Here is a 21,185-nt window from a genome sequence, read left to right as displayed (position 1 = left end):
GGTCCGGTGGCGAGTTCCCCAGGACGCGGCGGCTGGCGACCAGCACCCCTCCAGGGAGAGGAAGGAATTTCCGACAGTGGCAGGGACTGGGTCCTACCAAACACCAATAGGGGCATTAATAAAGGAGCAACAGGGTCCCCTCAAGCCGTGGTGGCTGGCGCCGCCACCACGCATGGCCCCCCGGACCAACTGAGAGAATTGAATCGGAAATTCCAAGGCCGCGGAGAATGGTGACTGGGGGGATCCCTTCCAAACACGTGAGAAAAATGTGTGCCACGAGCGCCACCTACTGGGCAGGATAAGAAAAACGGAACCCAGAGATTTCACAGAAAAATCTTCCAACCTGTTGGGTCCAACACCCAGGGAAATCTGACTAAATGCCCAGACGCCAGCAGAAGATAACGGACCACACTCAGAAAATTGAAAATATGGCCCAGTCAAAGGAACAAACCAATAGTTCAAATGAGATACAGGAGCTGAGACAACTAATGCTGAATATACGAACAGAAATGGAAAACCTCTTCAAAAACCAAATCGATAAATTGAGGGAGGACATGAAGAAGACATGGGCTGAACAAAAAGAAGAAATAGAAAAACTGAAAAAACAAATCACAGAACTTATGGAAGTGAAGGATAAAGTAGAAAAGATGGAAAAAAACAATGGATACCTACAATGATAGATTTAAAGAGACAGAAGATAGAATTAGTGATTTGGAGGATGGAACATCTGAATTCCAAAAAGAAACAGAAACTATCGGGAAAAGAATGGAAAAATTTGAACAGGGTATCAGGGAACTCAAGGACAATATGAACCACACAAATATACGTGTTGTGGGTGTCCCAGAAGGAGAAGAGAAGGGAAAAGGAGGAGAAAAACTAATGGAAGAAATTATCACTGAAAATTTCCCAACTCTTATGAAAGACCTAAAATTACAGATCCAAGAAGTGCAGCACACCCCAAAGACATTAGACTCAAATAGGTGTTCCCCAAGACACTTACTAGTTAGAATGTCAGAGGTCAAAGAGAAAGAGAGGATCTGGAAAGCAGCAAGAGAAAAACAATCCATCACATACAAGGAAAACCCAATAAGGCTATGTGTAGATTTCACAGCAGAAACCATGGAAGCTAGAAGACAGTGGGATGATATATTTAAATTACTAAAAGAGAAAAACTGCCAACCAAGACTCCTATATCCAGCAAAATTGTCCTTCAAAAATGAGGAAGAAATGAAAACATTCTCACACAAAAAGTCACTGAGAGAATTTGTGACCAAGAGACCAGCTCTGCAAGAAATACTAAAGGGAGAACTAGAGTCAGATATGAAAAGACAGAAGAGAGAGGTATGGAGAAGAGAGTAGAAAGAAGGAAAGTCAGATACGATATATATAATACAAAAGGCAAAATGGTAGAGGAAAATATTATCCAAACAGTAATAACACTAAATGTTAATGGACTGAATTCCCCAATCAAAAGACATAGACTGGCAGAATGGATTAAAAAACAGGATCCTTCTATATGCTGTCTACAGGAAACACATCTTAGACCCAAAGATAAACATAGGTTGAAAGTGAAAGGTTGGGAAAAGATATTTCATGCAAATAACAACCAGAAAAGAGCAGGAGTGGCTATACTAATATCCAACAAATTAGACTTCAAATGTAAAACAGTTAAAAGAGACAAAGAAGGACACTATATACTAATAAAAGGAACAATTAAACAAGAAGACATAACAATCATAAATATTTACACACTGAACAAGAATGCCCCAAAATACGTGAGGAATACACTGCAAACACTGAAAAGGGAAATAGACTCATATACCATAATAGTTGGAGACTTCAATTCACCACTCTCATCAATGGACAGAAGATCTAGACAGAGGATCAATAAAGAAATAGAGAATCTGAATATTACTATAAATGAGCTAGACTTAACAGACATTTATAGGACATTACATCCCACAACAGCAGGATACACTTTTTCTCAAGTGCTCATGGATCATTCTCAAAGATAGACCATATGCTGGGTCACAAAGCAAGTCTTAACAAATTTAAAAAGATTGAAATCATACACAACACTTTCTCGGATCATAAAGGAATGAAGTTGGAAATCAATAATAGGCGGAGTGCCAGAAAATTCACAAATACGTGGAGGCTCAACAACACACTCTTAAACAATGAGTGGGTCAAAGAAGAAATTGCAAGAGAAATTAGCAAATACCTCGAGGCGAATGAAAATGAATACACAACATATCAAAACTTATGGGACGCAGCAAAGGCAGTGCTAAGAGGGAAATTTATTGCCCTAAATGCCTATATCAGAAAAGAGGAAAAGGCAAAAATGCAGGAATTAACTGTCCACTTGAAAGAACTGGAGAAAGAACAGCAAACTAATCCCAAAGCAAGCAAAAGGAAAGAAATAACAAAGATTAGAGCAGAAATAAATGAAATTGAAAACATGAAAACAATAGAGAAAATCAATAAGACCAGAAGTTGGTGCTATGAGAAAATCAATAAGATTGATGGGCCCTTAGCAAGATTGATAAAAGGAAGAAGAGAGAGGATGCAAATAAATAAGATCAGAAATGGAAGAGGAGACATAACCACTGATCTCACAGAAATAAAGGAGATAATAACTGAATACTATGAACAACTTTATGCTAATGAAGACAACAATGTAGATGAAATGGATGGGTTCCTGGAAAGACATGAACAACCAACTTTGACTCAAGAAGACATAGATGACCTCAACAAACCAATCACAAGTAAAGAAATTGAATTAGTCATTCAAAAGCTTCCTAAAAAGAAAAGTCCAGGACCAGACGGCTTCACATGTGAATTCTATCAAACATTCCAGAAAGAATTAGTACCAATTCTCCTCAAACTCTTCAAAAAAATCGAAATGGAGGGAAAACTACCTAATTCATTCTATGAAGCCAACATCACCCTCATACCAAAACCAGGCAAAGATATTAGAAAAAAAAGAAAACTACAGACCAATCTCTCTAATGAATATAGATGCAAAAATCCTCAATAAAATTCTAGCAAATCGTATCCAACAACACATTAAAAGAATTATACATCATGACCAAGTACGATTCATCCCAGGTATGCAGGGATGGTTCAGCATAAGAAAATCAATTAATGTAATACACCACATCAACAAATCAAAGCAGAAAAATCACATGATCATCTCAATTGATGCAGAGAAGGCATTTGACAAGATTCAACATCCTTTCCTGTTGAAAACACTTCAAAAGATAGGAATACAAGGGAACTTCCTTAAAATGATAGAGGGAATATATGAAAAACCCACAGCTAATATCATCCTCAATGGGGAAAAATTGAAAACTTTCCCCCTAAGATAAGGAACAAGACACGGATGTCCACTATCACCACTATTATTCAACATCGTGTTGGAGGTTCTAGCCAGAGCAATTAGACAAGAAAAAGAAATACAAGGCATCAAAATTGGAAAGGAAGAAGTAAAACTATCACTGTTTGCAGACGATATGATACTATACGTCGAAAACCCGGAAAAATCCACAACAAAACTACTAGAGCTAATAAATGAGTACAGCAAAGTAGCAGGCTACAAGATCAACATTCAAAAATCTGTAGCTTTTCTATACACTAGCAATGAACAAGCTGAGGGGGAAATCAAGAAACGAATCCCATTTACAATCGCAACTAAAAGAATAAAATACCTAGGAATAAATTTAACTAAAGAGACAAGAAACCTATATAAAGAAAACTACAAAAAAACTGTTAAAAGAAATCACAGAAGACCTAAATAGATGGAAGGGCATACCGTGTTCATGGATTGGAAGACTAAATATAGTTAAGATGTCAATCCTACCTAAATTGATTTACAGATTCAATGCAATACCAATCAAAATCCCAACAACTTATTTTTCAGAATTAGAAAAACCAAAAGCAAATTTATCTGGAAGGGCAGGGTGCCCCGAATTGCTAAAAACATCTTGAGGAAAAAAAAAACGAAGCTGGAGGTCTCGTGCTGCCTGACTTTAAGGCATATTATGAAGCCACAGTGGTCAAAACAGCATGGTATTGGCATAAAGATAGATATATCGACCAATGGAATCAAATAGAGTGCTCAGATGTAGACCCTCTCATCTATGGACATTTTATCTTTGATAAGGCAGTCAAGCCAACTCACCTGGGACAGAACAGTCTCTTCAGTAAACGGTGCCTAGAGAACTGGATATCCATATGCAAAAGAATGAAAGAAGACCCATATCTCACACCCTATACAAAAGTTAACTCAAAATGGATCAAAGATCTAAACATTAGGTCTAAGACCATAAAACAGTTAGAGGAAAATGTAGGGAGATATCTTATGAATCTTACAATTGGAGGCAGTTTTATGACCTTAAACCTAAAGCAAGAGCACTGAAAAAGGAAATAAATAAATGGGAACTCCTCAAAATTAAACACTTTTGTGCATCAAAGAACTTCATCAAGAAAGTAGAAAGACACCCTACACAATGGGAGACAATATTTGGAAATGACATATCAGATAAAGGTCTAGTATCCAGAATATATAAAGAGATTGTTCAACTCAACAACAAAAAGACAGCCAACCCAATTACGAAATGGGAAAAAGACTTGAACAGACACCTCTCAGAAGAGGAAATACAAATGGCCAAAAGGCACATGAACAGATGCTCAATGCCCCTGGCCATTAGAGAAATGCAAATCAAAACCACAATGAGATATCATCTCACACCCACCAGAATGGCCATTATCAACAAAACAGAAAATGACAAGTGCTGGAGAGGATGTGGAGAAAGGGGCACACTTATCCACTGTTGGTGGGAATGTCAAATGGTGCAACCACTGTGGGAGGCAGTTTGGCGGTTCCGCAAAAAGCTGAATATAGAATTGCCATACGACCCAGCAATACCATTGCTGGGAATCTACTCAAAGGACTTAAGGGCAAAGACACAAACGGACATTTGCACACCAATGTTTATAGCAGCGTTATTTACAATTGCAAAGAGATGGAAACAGCCAAAATGTCCATCAACAGACAAGTGGCTAAACAAACTGTGGTATATACATATGATGGAATATTATGCAGCTTTAAGACAGGATAAACTTATGAAGCATGTAATAACATGGATGGACCTAGAGAACATTATGCTGAGTGAATCTAGCCAAAAACTAAAAGACAAATACTGTTTGGTCCCACTGATGTGAACGGACATTCGAGAATAAACTTGGAATATGTCATTGGTAACAGAGTCCAGCAGGAGTTAGAAACAGGGTAAGATAATGGGTAATTGGAGCTGAAGGGATACAGACTGTGCAACAGGACTAGATACAAAAACTCAAAAATGGACAGCACAATAATACCTAATTGTAAAGTAATCATGTTAAAACACTGAATGAAGCTGCATGTGAGCTATAGGTTTTTGTTTATTTATTATTTTTTATTTTTTACTATTATTATTACTTTTATTATTTTTCTCTATATTAACATTCTATATCTTTTTCGGTTGTGTTGCTAGTTCTTCTAAACCGATGCAAATGTACTAAGAAACGATGATCATGCATCTATGTGATGATGTTAAGAATTACTGATTGCATATGTAGAATGGTATGATTTCTAAATGTTGGGTTAATTTCTATTTTTCTGTTAATTAATAATAAAAAAAAAAAAGTTTACTTTCCTGAAACCTGTAACCTCCAGAGGGTTCCTAGGATAGTTAAGTCCTGAAACCCAGACTCTCCAAGAATATCAACTAATTCTATCCCCCTATCCTATATTGTCGATACCTCTTTTCAACATGACAAATTCAGAATGGGCACAGCCCAAAGACCCCTATAGATTGAGAGTAGGGCCAAAGGTGAAGGAAAAGTTGTAACAGAGAAGATAGGATTCAACAAAAGAGTATGACTGCTGAATCACCATAATAATATTTATTTTAGCTTCCAGTGTTTGGAGCAGCTATAAGGATAATTTGAAAATGTGCAATGGTATCTCATTTCAAAGAAAACTTTGAAATCTCTTCTGTAATTGCTTACTAAAACAAACTTTGAAAATTATTTTTTTTGTATATACGTTACATTGTACAATAAAAAGCTTTTTTGAAAAAATGAAGTGGAAATGAAAAGAAGTCAGCTATACGCCTGAGACTATGGTTCTGGAGAGAGTACAAGGTTACAGCTACAAGTGCTGTAAAATGATTATGTGCATGGTGTTGTTTTTTATTTTTTTATTTATTTTTTTATTAACGGAAAGAAAGAAGAAGAAAAAAAAAGAAATTAACACAACATTTAGAAATCATACCGTTCTACATATGCACTCAGTAATTCTTAACATCATCACATAGATGCATGATCATCGTTTCTTAGTACATTTGCATCGGTTTAGAGGAACTAGCAACACAACAGAAAAAGATATAAAATGTTAATATAGAGAAAAGAAATAAAAGTAGTAATAATAGTAAAAAACAACAACAAAAAAAACCCTATACCTCAGATGCAGCTTCATTCAGTGTTTTAACATGATTACTTTACAATTAGGTATTATTGTGCTGTCCATTTTTGAGTTTTTGTATCTAGTCCTGTTGCACAGTCTGTATCCCTTCCGCTCCAATTACCCATTATCTTACCCTGTTTCTAACTCCTGCTGGACTCTGTTACCAATGACATATTTCAAGTTTATTCTCGAATGTCCGTTCACATCAGTGGGACCATACAGTATTTGTCCTTTAGTTTTTGGCTAGACTCACTCAGCATAATATTCTCTAGGTCCATCCATGTTATTACATGCTTCATAAGTTTATCTTGTCTTAAAGCTGCATAATATTCCATCGTATGTATATACCACAGTTTATTTAGCCACTTGTCTGTTGATGGACATTTTGGCTGTTTCCATCTCTTTGCAATTGTAAATAACGCTGCTATAAACATTGGTGTGCAAATGTCCGTTTGTGTCTTTGCCCTTAAGTCCTTTGAGTAGATTCCCAGCAATGGTATTGCTGGGTCGTATGGCAATTCTATATTCAGCTTTTTGCGGAACCGCCAAACTGCCTCCCACAGTGGTTGCACCATTTGACATTCCCACCAACAGTGGATAAGTGTGCCCCTTTATCCGCATCCTCTCCAGCACTTGTCATTTTCTGTTTTGTTGATAATGGCCATTCTGGTGGGTGTGAGATGATATCTCATTGTGGTTTTGATTTGCATTTCTCTAATGGCCAGGGACACTGAGCATCTCTTCATGTGCCTCTTGGCCATCCGTATTTCCTCTTCTGGTAGGTGTCTGTTCAAGTCTTTTTCCCATTTTCTAATTGGGTTGGCTGTCTTTTTGTTGTTGAGTTGAACAATCTCTTTATATATTCTGGATACTAGACCTTTATCTGATATGTCATTTCCAAATATTATCTCCCATTGTGTAGGCTGTCTTTCTACTTTCTTGATGAAATTCTTTGATGCACAAAAGTGTTTAATTTTGAGGAGCTCCCATTTATTCATTTCTTTCTTCAGTGCTCTTGCTTTAGGTTTAAGGTCCATAAAACCACCTCCAGTTGTAAGATTCATAAGATATCTCCCTACATTTTCCTCTAACTGTTTTATGGTCTTAGACCTAATGTTTAGATCTTTGATCCATTTTGAGTGAACTTTTGTATAAGGTGTGAGATGTGGGTCTTCTTTCATTCTTTTACATATGGATATCCAGTTCTCTAGGCACCATTTATTGAAGAGACTGTTCTGTCCCAGGTGAGTTGGCTTGACTGCCTTATCAAAGATCAAATGTCCATAGATGAGAGGGTCTACATCTGAGCACTCTATTCGATTCCATTGGTCGATATATCTATCTTTATGCCAATACCATGCTGTTTTGACCACTGTGGCTTCATTATATGCCTTAAAGTCCGGCATCGCGAGACCTCCAGCTTCGTTTTTTTTCCTCAAGATGTTTTTTTTTTTTTTTTTTTTTTTTTTTTTTTTTTTTTTTAAAGGAAAGACAGAGAGAAGGAAGGAAGGATAGAAGGAAGGAAGGAAGGAAGGAAGGGAAACATTTTTAAACATTCTCTTGTTTTATTGTATTCTGTTTCTCCGTTTTTGTTACATGGGCTGGGGCCGGGAATCGAACCGAGGTCCTCCGGCACAGCAGGCAAGCACTTTGCCCGCTGAGCCACCGCGGCCCGCCCCCTCAAGATGTTTTTAGCAATTCGGGGCACCCTGCCCTTCCAGATAAATTTGCTTTTGGTTTTTCTAATTCTGAAAAATAAGTTGTTGGGATTTTGATTGGTATTGCATTGAATCTGTAGATCAGTTTAGGTAGGATTGACATCTTAATTATATTTAGTCTTCCAATCCATGAACACGGTATGCCCTTCCATCTATTTAGGTCTTCTGTGATTTCTTTTAACAGTTTTTTTGTAGTTTTCTTTATATAGGTTTTTTGTCTCTTTGGTTAAATTTATTCCTAGGTATTTTATTCTTTTAGTTGCGATTGTAAATGGGATTCGTTTCTTGATTTCCCCCTCAGCTTGTTCATTACTAGTGTATAGAAAAGCTACAGATTTTTGAATGTTGATCTTGTAGCCTGCTACTTTGCTGTACTCATTTATTAGCTCTAGTAGTTTTGTTGTGGATTTTTCCGGATTTTCGATGTATAGTATCATATCGTCTGCAAACAGTGATAGTTTTACTTCTTCCTTTCCAATTTTGATGCCTTGTATTTCTTTTTCTTGTCCAATTGCTGTGGCTAGAACTTCTAACACAATGTTGAATAATAGTGGTGATAGTGGACATCCTTGTCTTGTTCCTGATCTTAGGGGGAAAGTTTTCAATTTTTCCCCATTGAGGATGATATTAGCTGTGGGTTTTTCATATATTCCCTCTATCATTTTAAGGAAGTTCCCTTGTATTCCTATCTTTTGAAGTGTTTTCAACAGGAAAGGATGTTGAATCTTGTCAAATGCCTTCTCTGCATCAATTGAGATGATCATGTGATTTTTCTGCTTTGATTTGTTGATGTGGTGTATTACATTAATTGATTTTCTTATGCTGAACCATCCCTGCATACCTGGGATGAATCGTACTTGGTCATGATGTATAATTCTTTTAATGTGTTGTTGGATACGATTTGCTAGAATTTTATTGAGGATTTTTGCATCTATATTCATTAGAGAGATTGGTCTGTAGTTTTCTTTTTTTTCTAATATCTTTGCCTGGTTTTGCTATGAGGGTGATGTTGGCTTCATAGAATGAATTAGGTAGTTTTCCCTCCACTTTGATTATTTTGAAGAGTTTGAGGAGAGCTGGTACTAATTCCTTCTGGAATGTTTGATAGAATTCACATGTGAAGCCGTCTGGTCCTGGACTTTTCTTTTTAGGGAGCTTTTGAATGACTAATTCAAGCTCTTTACTTGTGATTGGTTTGTTGAGGTCATCTATGTCTTCTTGAGTCAAAGTTGGTTGTTCATGTCTTTCCAGGAACCCGTCCATTTCATCTAAATTGTTATATTTATTAGCATAAAGTTGTTCATAGTATCCTGTTATTACTTCCTTTATTTCTGTGACGTCAGTAGTTATGTCTCCTCTTCCATTTCTGATCTTATTTATTTGCATCCTCTCTCTTCTTCTTTTTGTCAATCTTGCTAAGGGCCCATCAATCTTATTGATTTTCTCATAGAACCAACTTCTGGTCTTATTGATTTTCTCTATTGTTTTCATGTTTTCAATTTCATTTATTTCTGCTCTAATCTTTGTTATTTCTTTCCTTTTGCTTGCTTTGGGATTAGTTTGCTGTTCTTTCTCCAGTTCTTCCAAGTGGACAGTTAATTCCTGCATTTTTGCCTTTGCTTCTTTTCTGATAAAGGCATTTAGGGCAATAAATTTCCCTCTTAGCACTGCCTTTGCTGCGTCCCATAAGTTTTGATATGCTGTGTTTTCATTTTCATTTGCCTCTAGGTATTTACTAATTTCTCTTGCAATTTCTTCTTTGACCCACTTGTTGTTTAAGAGTGTGTTGTTGAGCCTCCATGTATTTGTGAATTTTCTGGCACTCGACCTATTATTGATTTCCAACTTCATTCCTTTATGATCTGAGAAAGTGTTGTGTATGATTTCAATCTTTTTAAATTTGTTAAGACTTGCTTTGTGACCCAGCATATGGTCTATCTTTGAGAGTGATCCATAAGCACTTGAAAAAAAGGTGTATCCTGCTGTTGTGGGATGTAATGTCCTATAGATGTCTGCATGGTGTTTTGAGAACACAGAAGAGCAATTCCCTGTGTGGCGAGGGTGGGGAGGGTAGAGATCAGGTGATGCCAGGGAGGGCTGCTAAGAAAGAGCTAAGCTAAATTTAGGAAGGGAAGGAGAGAGTTAACTATTTGAAAGTGAGGGAAGAGTACTTCCAGTAGAAAGAAGAGTATGTATGCAGTTAGGTGAGAGGCAGGTGAACATGACTTTTTACCAGGAGCTTGCAAAAAGAATGGTTAAAAAATGAGCCTAAAAAGGTAAGCAGGGTGCTTGCTTCAGCAGCACATACACTAAAAATTGGAACGATAGAGAGAAGATTAGATGGCCCCTGAGCAAGGAAGATACATAAATTTGTGAAGCATTGCACATTACAAAAAATAAAACAAAAAGTAAGTAGGGGTGTATATACTGCCCTCCTCTCAATCTTTCCTTTCTCCCTCCTATTGAACATAGCTTATAACAGAAATGTTCAAGTCTGTCAAATGTAGCAATTTAAGCAAAACATTTTTTTGTTTGTTTGTTTTTGCTGTGTTTTGCTGCATTCACCACAATCATTATGAGCTTAAGCTTGTGAGATAGTCATTATTTCTTCAGCAGAAGCTGCTTAAACTCATGGACATTCTGCAAAAATATACAAATAAATAAAAATATTTCATAAAATTAAAACTGACAGTTAGTAGTTTCCAAAATTCTTCTACAGGTTTTCTTTTTTAATGAATGAACATGTACATATTTATTCAACTCATTAGTGAGAGGACCAGACAACAGATTTTGAAATGATAAATCAGGAGTCAGGCAATGCTTATCACATGAAATATTCTAACCACATGATTAAAGAGACCTTTGAACAATCAAACCGACTTTCAGGACATTCAATATATATTTTCCTTTCAAGGATAAAGTCCTACCCTTTTTGGCTCTCACAGTCTCAAAGACATTTGGGAGAGTTTCTTACGTAGAAAACATTGTGTTTTCAAAAATAAATTTCAATGATTTTTGATTGTGCTATCTCATCTAAACTATTCCCAACTGTTTAGTTTAATCTGCCATAGCTTCTTTGCTGTGGGACTAACTGAAATTCTTTTAAAACAACTCTCAATATATAATGTCTATATTATATTCCATTCCCTGCCTGCTTATTCCATGTTATATGAAATTCAAAATTCCAAGCAGCCCAAGTCCTAAATAAGGAGGACCATAATTTGTTTATACACACTTAGATAAATATCTTTTCTATACAACTCAGTAGTAATTGGTGATTCTGAAGCTTATCTTGTGGTAAAGAAGTGACTTGCTATAGAATCTGAACAATGAAATAGTTCAGGCATGGTGAAAGAAGTATTTTTTGTTTCTATCTTTGTGTGAGAGTGTGTGTAGAGGGGGGATGGGATAGGAGGTAGTGGGAGAAGAGATATAAATACCAGGGACTATCTATCCTGAGGAAAGCAAAGATGAGAGAGGACAATGGGACGGTGCTAAATTGAAGGGAAGACTTTTATTTTTCAGCATTCTGAACCAGGACAGCTGTGCTGGTTTGAAATGATGTATGTACCCTAGAAAAACCATGTTTTAATCCTAAACCCATTTGTAAAGGCAGCCGTTTCTTCTAATTCCTATTCAGTATTGTATGTTTGAAACTGTAATTAAATCATCCCCCTGGAGGTGTGATTTAATCAAGAGTGGTTGTCGAGCTGGATTAGGTGGAGGTACGCCTCCACCCATTTGAGTGGGTCTTGTTTAGGTTCTGGAGTCCCATAAAGGATGAAACATTTTGGAGAATGAGAGAGATTCAGAGAGAGCAGAGCAGAATGACACAGCAGAATGACACAGAAGCAGAAGTTCACCAGCCAGTGAGTGATCTCTGGAGATGAAGAAGGAAAATGCCTCCCTACGAGCTTCATGAAACAGGAAGCCAGGAGAAGAAGCTAGCAGATGATGCCATGTTCGCCATGTGCCCTTTCAGATGAGAGAGGAACTCTGGGTGTTTGCTATGTGCCCTTCCACTTGAGAGAGAAACTCTGAACTTCATTGGCCTTCTTGAACCAAGGTACCTTTCCCTGGATGCCTCAGATTGGACATTTCTATAGACTTGGTTTAATTGGGACATTTTCTTGGCCTTAGAACTACAAACTAGCAACTTATTAAATTCCCCTTTTAAAAAGCCATTCCGTTTCTGGTACATTGCATTCTGGCAGTCAGCAAACTAGAACAACAGCCTTCCCCACATGGTGCCATTGGGGAGTAACCCAGCTGTAAGTACTTCTCTCCCATCCTTTCTTCCTTGGGTCCTCCAGTTACACCCTCTATGAAACAGATAATCTTCATATTGAAAAGAAGGAATTCATCTTTTCTGTTGTAACAAAACAAAAAGAGAAATGCTAATTGTTTTTTTTCTTTCTTATCTTTTTAAGTAGCCATCATAAAACCTATCAAACATGATTACAGGACATGAAAAAATAAACAGAATATCTATTTCGGGATAGTATAGTTTTCTCCATAAATCAAGCTCTAAAATGCCATGAGGTCTTTAGCGAGCAGTAAGTCTGATTCAAACCCCTTGTTCTTTATATTGTATCATATATCTACAGCTCAGAATGAGAGTGATCCAAGGATATGAAGCTGGGTCTTTTTCCTCAGTTATCACATCTCAACGACTTTGGATCACTGAAACTCCAGCAATTTATAAATGCTCCTTATCTTTTTTTACCTGCTCCATTCACTCTGGTCTAGAAGCCTAGCAAATCCTCTGATGCTGACTTCTCTACAAATAACATGACCTCCTGATTTCTGACTTACTTCCCAGTAATGGAGCTACCATATTGCCTTTTTGCCTTGCAATTCTCCTATAAGGAAGGTTTACTGACTAAATGAGAATGAATTCCATCCATTGCTAAACTAATCGAAAAGTCAATGTATTACTGGAAAATTAAAACCATAAAGAAAATAGAAACCAAGGTTAAATGCTTCATAGTTTATAGAGCACTTTTTAAAATATATAATGATCCTGATTGCTCAGAGACATTAAATAACTTTTCTAGACCAAATACCTAATAGGGACAGACTTGGGAATACAGGCTAGCCATCAAGTCTGGAAATGTAGATCATACTGTTTTATCATGCATTGCAATATAATATCACTAAATCATTTATTGTTTATTCACCCATGTTTCCAGATTTGGTGACCACTCTGTTAAATCCAGGCCTTCTGGCCATAACCTATGGTCTTTTGTTGTCCACACCTGAAGGAGCAGTCAATGAAAATTACCATCTTATACTGGGATTGGGATGATATCTTTTAAAAAAAAAAAAACAAAACTTTTTTTATTATATAATATAACATATATACAAAGCAAAGAAAGAAAAAGCAATAGTTTTCAAAGCACTCTTCAACAAATAGTTACAAGACAGATCCCAGAGTTTGTCATGGGATACCATTCCAGCCTCTCACATTTTTCCTTCTAGCTGCTCCAAAACATAGGAGGCTAGAAGGAATATTTTTTTTATCATCACAATCGACTTTTTTTTCTTTTTTTTTTTTTTTTTGTGAAAAATAGCATATATACAGAAAAGCAATAAATTTCAAAGCACAGCACCACAATTAGTTGTAGAACATTTTTCGGAGTTTGACATGGGTTACAATATCACAGTTTTAGGTTTTTACTTCTAGCTGCTCTAAAATACTGGAGACTAAAAGAGATATCAGTCTGATCATTCAGCATTCATATTCATTTGTTAAATCCTATCTTCCATGCATAACTCAATCATCACCTTTGATCTTTCCATCCCTCTCTTTAGGGGTATTTGGGCTATGGCAATTTTAAATTTCTCACACTGGAAGGGTCTGTCACTAACATGGGATAGAGGGGTGGAATTAGTGTATGTCCTGGAGAGGCTGGGCCCTCTAGGTTTCAGGACTTATCTGGACCAGGGACCCATCTGGAGGTTGTAAGTTTCTGGAAAGTTACTCTAGTGCATGGAACCCTTGTGGAATCTTATATATTGTCCTATAGGATTGGGTGGCATGATCCTGGTTGGGGGTTGGCGGGTTATGATAGGTAGCAAGGTCTACCAGAAGCTTGTGGAAGAGCAACATCCAGAGTAGCCTCTCGACTGTTCAAACTCTCTCTGCCACTGATACTTTATTAATTACCCTTCTTTTCCCCCTTTTGGTCAGGATGTAATTGTTGATCCCATGGTGCCAGGTCTGGATTCATCCCTGGGAGTCATCTTTATTACCCACTTTTTACAAATTAGGAAACTGGAAATTTAAGAGTAAATCACTAGTCTACTGTTACACAGTTAAGCAGTGGAGGAGCAGGGATGGGGCGGGGTCTTCTGACTCCAATCACAGTGTTCTTTCCACTTTCCAAGTGAAACATGTTACACATCTCACCCCATGCAATTCTACACACTGACCACATCACTGCCTTCTTGTATAGAGAGATTTCTCCCTCTTTTACTTCTAAAAACTGATCATGCACAAATCTGTAGGCTAACCCAACAAGAAGAAAAATGTTATCTGACCTGAGTCAACCAAACAGAACTTAGAAATGTTACCTGTGATTACTATCATGAAAAGGAAAGAACATATATATGTATCTTTTGCATGGACAGGCACCAGGAATTGAACCTGGGTCTCTGGCATGGCAGGCAAGAACTCTGCCTGCTAAGCCACAGTGACCTGCCCAGAAAAGGACAGAATATTTTAATAAATATAAACAGAAAGTACCTCATTAAAACAAAACAAAAAGGTTTATTTCACTTTTACTTTAATTTCAGTTTCTAAAATTCCTCCATATTCATACCACTGTCACTTAAAAAATATACCACAAATTCTTTAAAGAGTCAATAATACTGGCTACTCTAACGTTTTTCTCCTTAATATAACGTTTCCATATAATAATTTTCTTTTTCTCAAGTATTCCTTTCATACTGATAGAATCTTCACCCTTAGACATGTGATTAGTCAAATCAGTGTGGTGATTAACTTTTCATTTAGACTACATTTCCCAAACCTTTACCACTGGGAAATTTACACTAAGATACGTGTAGAGTCATAAACATATTTTATAACTGAAACTAGATAAAAGCATTCTTAATCACAACTGAAAACTACAACTCAAAGTGAATTCAATGAACTCTGTCTGTCTTGAGGCATGGAGATAACATGAAAGAAGTTTTGAATTACCTGTCAAAAAATGGAGATTTCTAATCCCAGCTTTTGCAATTTACTAACTAAGTCCCTTAACCTATCTGAGACTCAGAGTTAGTAATACCTTATCTTCCTAACTTGTGAGGTTAGTGTGATCATTAAAGAGCTCAGGGATCTGAAAAGGCTTCTTATGCCTTACCAGGGGTAAAGAAAGTTGATTTCCGACTCTTTTAGTCAAAGGACCAGGAGACTGGATTATCAACTGATGTTAACTCCAAATCTGATTAAACCCAACCACCAACAGTCTGGACAAATATTAAATAACTGGGGAAGCCGGAAAAGAAGTGAATTTACTTTCCCTTTTCCAGACCTAGCTAAATCCTCCAAGCCATCTAAAACATCAAACTGATAGCCATACTACAAACGGGCTTTGTTACAGTTTTATAGAAATTGGATCACAATTAACTACTCAAGGTTTTTTTTTTTTAACGGATTAGCCTGGAGACTTAGCCACCAAACGTTATTTCTATGGGAAACTGTGTTTCTTGATACAATTCAGAAGTCCAACCACTTTTCTCTTCCCAGTTCCAAGAGCTAACAGACTCCCTTGTCATAGTCTGTGGCAGAATCAGGAAGTCTTTCTCACTATTCAGTCCTGTGGCCATTGAGATATGAGATGTCAGATGAGAACTGCCAGTATGTAATAACTCATATAACCACCTTTCACCTTTTTTTTTTTTTTTTGGCTAAAACACATCCATGTCTACAATTGCACAGTGAGGATGTAAGACAAATACTATTACTTCCCCTGTTTTAGAAATGAGGAAACTGCATGAAGTACAGAGAAGTTACATGATTTGCCAGGTCACAGCCTGGCATAAGTAGGATGAAAAGTTAAATCTTTATTTTCCAGTCCAACCCTCTTCTCAAGCATCAAATGCTTATAAAAGGGGGGATGGGAAATAGAAGTCATTGTGGCTTATAGAGATTTTAGTTTTAGACTAATTTAGTCTGGTTTTGTGAATTTACATTAATTTCACTCTTCATTATTGCCTGATGAGTCGGTTCCTAAAACCATCAGATCAGAAAGTTTAAATTGTTTTAAATTATTTCCTCATTGTTATATATAGATGTTTCAACTTTAATTGTTTCATAATAAAGTGACTCACTGACTAAACCCAATCTACATTAGTCACTTGTTGGGAACTATTACATGAGATTTATGTAAAACTCTGGGGAAAGGGGTGGGAAGGGATGGAAGGAGACAGGAATGAACATTTACCAAAAAGATTACCAAATTAGAGGCAAAAAGTGAAATGCAAAACTTGCACATTTTTCCGTCCAGTGTAAGCTATGGCTTAGGAAAATAAATGTGAGGAAACAGGACACAAACTACTTATCTCTTTATTCGGAGCTTAGGGGGTTTAGAAGAATTCGCTAATTTAAATCAGCATGTGGTTGACATTTTTGTGGTAAAAGAAAGAAGTTAAAAGTTAACAGGACAGAACTCTGAGACCTTGCATTTACATAGCACTTTTACCTCGAAAGTGCTTTCACATATGTTATCTTATTTTTAAATCAAAGAAATCACTCTGAGATAGGTAGGTGCAGATAGTGCTAAGCTCACTTTGCAAATAAGCACAGGAAACTTGCTTAAAGTTAGCAACAGAAGAAAACCCAATGATTAAATTGAACATTAACACCAAGCAATTTACTACAATAATGAGATCACGCTTAAAATTTTACCATGATAAAGGCAAAAGTCTTTAAGTCCATATCCTGGTATAACAATTCTATTACCATTACAGAAAATGTGGTATGACGTATTTTAATTTCCATCTATATTACAGCTGCTTTTAGTAGTATCTTAAGAATTTCCTCTAAGAAAAAAACTGAGCACACTGTGTTTTTGCTGCAGCTTTTTAAAAACACAGTTTACCTAGACCTTATGTGTCAAATTTAATTTGGGATGCTCTGAGCTTGTCCAGGATTTACTCCATTTAGATTTCCTATTCAGTATTTCATGAAGCATTTTTCTGGCTTTATTTTCATATTGGGGGTGGAATTAAACCTCAGGGTGACAAGGAGTAATCTAATGAGAAGAGAGGGTTTGCTTCTTGGTACCAATAACACATTAAGAACCGCAAACAGCTGAGACAACTGGAAGGCAGGCAGGCACAGGAGCACCTGAGACCCTGCAGGTGTCGGCCAAGGGAAATGTCAAAGCAGGCAAGTCAGATTAATTTGGCAACAATCATGTGGTGCAATCATTTAAAATTGTTTCTGGTTATTGTTATTCTTAAGTAACACTGACTTGAACTTTTCAAACATCACCTTCTATTTGAAGACATACAAATGATCATTTTAAGACGAAAACAAGGATAACATTAATAATTAAAAACGGCTCATGATAAATTATTCTATTGCTCTATCCATTAAAATGGAACATAAGGATTTTCACTGAGTATTTTAAAGAATGCTGTATTTTGCGACATAAATTTTCATTAATTTTTCCTTAAAACAAAACAGGGAGGCCAGAAAGCAATGAAATTCAAAAAGCTCTGGTTGTTAATAATCAGATTGGCCCAGAAACAAAGGGATGAAAGATAAAGTGCCACTATTGTCGGAAGCTTGATGCTTTAAGAGGGCATGTATTTTCTCCATTATTTCAATGACATTTAACAGGGAATTGGCTCTACTTCAGAATGAAAGAGCTTTTCCTCACCAATCAATTGCAAACTCACACAAGGGTTTGAAACACAAAATTCATTTAAATTTTTCCATTTATATTCTTTTTGCTCTCTCTGTTGTCAATTTCTAGAGATTGCATCTTCGAAATATTGCTGACAATTTGCATATCTCTACATTTTCTCTAGTATTTTTTAAATGGGCGTTACTAATAAAGAATAATTACCTCTAAAGATGGCAGCAAGATAGTTTAATAAACAGTATAATTATTTATTCATGCGCACAGAAACACATTTTTTAGAGCTGCATTTCCTCAAAATCTTCACTTACATAAAATATCTAAGAAAACACTGAAAGTTCTTCCTGAATTACCAAAGTCTTTACTTATTTATCTAGCCACTTGTTATAGACATAGACTATGATTAGGGGAAACCGACCCAAATTGGCCAATGCCACGCTGCTCACTTGCCTGTGCACTAGCCATGTCACCCAGATCCTTTCTGGTTACAACAATGACTAGGAGCGCTAAGCTGCCCACTCCCTGCCCCATCCTGTCCCAGAGGACCTCTTTCCAAGGAAAGAATTCCTTACTACTACTTCTTAAGGAACAATCTCTGGCCTTTCCCTATGGCTTCCTGGGGCTCATTTATTCTCCATATTTTTAAACTCAAAAATTCTCCTTCAGATACAATTTTTTTTTTTAGCATGGGCAGGCACCGGGAATCAAACCCAGGTCTCCGGCATGGCAGGCAAGAACTCTGCCACTGAGCCACTGTCACACCGTCTCCCCTTCAGATACAATTTGAATTTAGTAAAGGAAAATGATTTCTTCTTTACAGAACTTTCTCAGCAACTTTATAAATTAGTAACAACAGTAGAAGCCATTGTTTATTAAATGATGGAGCTGTGAGGTTTTCATGCTATTGCTTTTCTTCCACATAATTCCACTTCAAAACCACTAAGGCTCCAAGCTAGGAGGTAGAAAAGCTAGAATTGAAGCAAAGGATCTTTTCTCTTACTCTGTATCTTTAAAACATGGCTTTATTGTCTCTAACAAACTATTTAGCAGTTAAAATTATCCAGTAGCTACTTTGTGTACGTTTCTTGAGAGATTGTTGTACTTTCACTGGACTAAGCAGACTATTGGTACTATTTGAACAACTTAATTATGAGATTAATAAAAAAAAGTAACTGCTTTCAACTGTACACCTGGAAAGGCATTAGTTTTACAGTAAACCTTAATATTTGGGGATCCATTCCCCAGGTGAATCTATTTCCCCACCTCTTTTCAACAGTTGACGTATATCCTTTCTCTGCCCATTTGCACCCCTGTGAGAAAGTAAAGGAAAGACCTAAATCTCAAACTCTTTAATACTTACCAATTATGGTAAAAAGATTGATGTGGAAGGAGGCTAAAGTGACTATCTAAACTAAGAGATTAATGCTATATATGGACTATGCCCAATGCCAGAGATAACCAGGAGTTTGCTATATTAAAGAACATTCATATTATTTAAATAATCCAAGTAATTAGCTACGGGGATTGCCTGGCGCCACTGTGGCTATGATTTTCAATCATCCTTCTGGGCATACCCCTGCTTTCCTGCCTGGAGTGTTGTGGTAAACCAGGCCTTTTGAAGTCTGCATGTTTTTTCTGTCCACACCACTGCCTTTTCTGTGGCCCCCCTTCTCCCTTTCCTCTAAAAACATTTCCCTCTCTTCTCTACTTTCTGAATCAAGGCTCCACAGGGTTTTTTCGTTTACTCCAATCAGAGACCCTGATAGACATCTCTAAGGCTCATCTTGCACCTTTTTTTTTTGACACACCCCTACCCTAAGTCCTTGGTATGCCGCAGAAATTCCACCCAAACCAACTGCTAGAGCCATTTCTTATTCTCCTTTGTAGAATAAAGAGGCTGAGACTATAGCAGCATTTCCCAAAGTGTGTTCTGAAGAATATGAGTCCCTCTCCCTACCAGGTTTCATAGTCAAATAAGGTTAGGAAGTTACTGAATATCCTTCTGTTGGAGAATCACGTTGTATAAGAGCATATTAAAGGCTTTAGAGTCTTTCAGGAAACTCATTTAATCAAGCATTCCCAAACCTGTTTGACACAAAATCCTTTTCTCCTTTTATACTTATTCACATCCTGACAAAAGTAATTTCTCTCATGCTCAGGAATCTTCTCTCCTTAAATTTGTAACTCCCAAACTAACTTTTCTCTCCTTTCTCTTTTACCAACAATTTACAACGTCCATTAGGTGGAATGCATTCTTACATCTGGTTGGTAGGAGCGCATCTCTAATAAATTACACCTTCTGACCAGAAACTTCCTCTATATACTGTAAAATAAATTATTAGTTTTCTAAGTGAGAAATTCTCCCCAAACCTCTTTAACGAAAATGGTAACTCTCAACTTGCAAGATACCCCATAAGCTTTCATGTTAAAGAATGGATATTAAGGTAACTTTAAAGTAAGATTTACAAAAGGTAAAGCTTACCAGTCAATAAAGGGTAGGGAGGCATAGGGAAGTGATATGTCAAAAACATACTAAACTAGTTGCATAATGACAAGGCTGAAGTAAACTATACCTTTGACCCACCTCATTCTTTTATTATATCTAAGATTGTGCTGGTTTTAATAGCTTATGTGAAGTATATTTCCACTCTTCTATATTACAACATACTAGTTTTAAATGGCAGATAAAATGTTCAGGTTAGCTTATCAAGTAAAAACCATAGTACATAGGGCACATCCATGAACAGATTTATAAGAAACAACACAAGTGGACCAATTGAACAACTAATTGCACCTGTATGTTTAAAAATAAAAATATTCTCTGTGTTGGTTTGAAAGGATGTATGTCCCCTAGAAAAACCATGTTTTAATTTAAATCCATTTCATAAATGCAGAATAATCCCTAATCAATACTGCATGTTTGAAACTGTAATCAGACCATCTCCCTGGGTGATGTGATTTAATCAAGAGTGGTTGTTAAGATGGATTAGATGCTGACATGTCTCCACCCATTCGGGTGGGTCTTTATAAGTTTCTGGAGTCCTAAAAAGAGGAAACATTTTAGAGAATGAAAGAGATTCA

The 21,185-nt window shown here is 36.7% G+C and overlaps 1 protein-coding gene and 1 non-coding gene across 3 annotated transcripts in view; one reads left to right on the top strand and one right to left on the bottom strand.

The window, feature by feature from the left end:
- The window catches only part of NSMCE2 (NSE2 SUMO ligase component of SMC5/6 complex), a 351,982-nt gene that overhangs the window by 209,234 nt on the left and 121,563 nt on the right, over positions 1–21,185 (bottom strand). The window lies entirely within an intron of this gene.
- Positions 10,512–10,618, top strand: LOC143689227 (U6 spliceosomal RNA). The gene has a single exon (XR_013178685.1). It is a non-coding gene; the product is annotated as a U6 spliceosomal RNA (small nuclear RNA).

Source organism: Tamandua tetradactyla, chromosome 6 (genome assembly GCF_023851605.1).
Source record: "Tamandua tetradactyla isolate mTamTet1 chromosome 6, mTamTet1.pri, whole genome shotgun sequence".
Lineage (NCBI taxonomy): Eukaryota > Metazoa > Chordata > Mammalia > Pilosa > Myrmecophagidae > Tamandua > Tamandua tetradactyla.
This window is presented reverse-complemented; position numbering and strand designations above follow the sequence as displayed.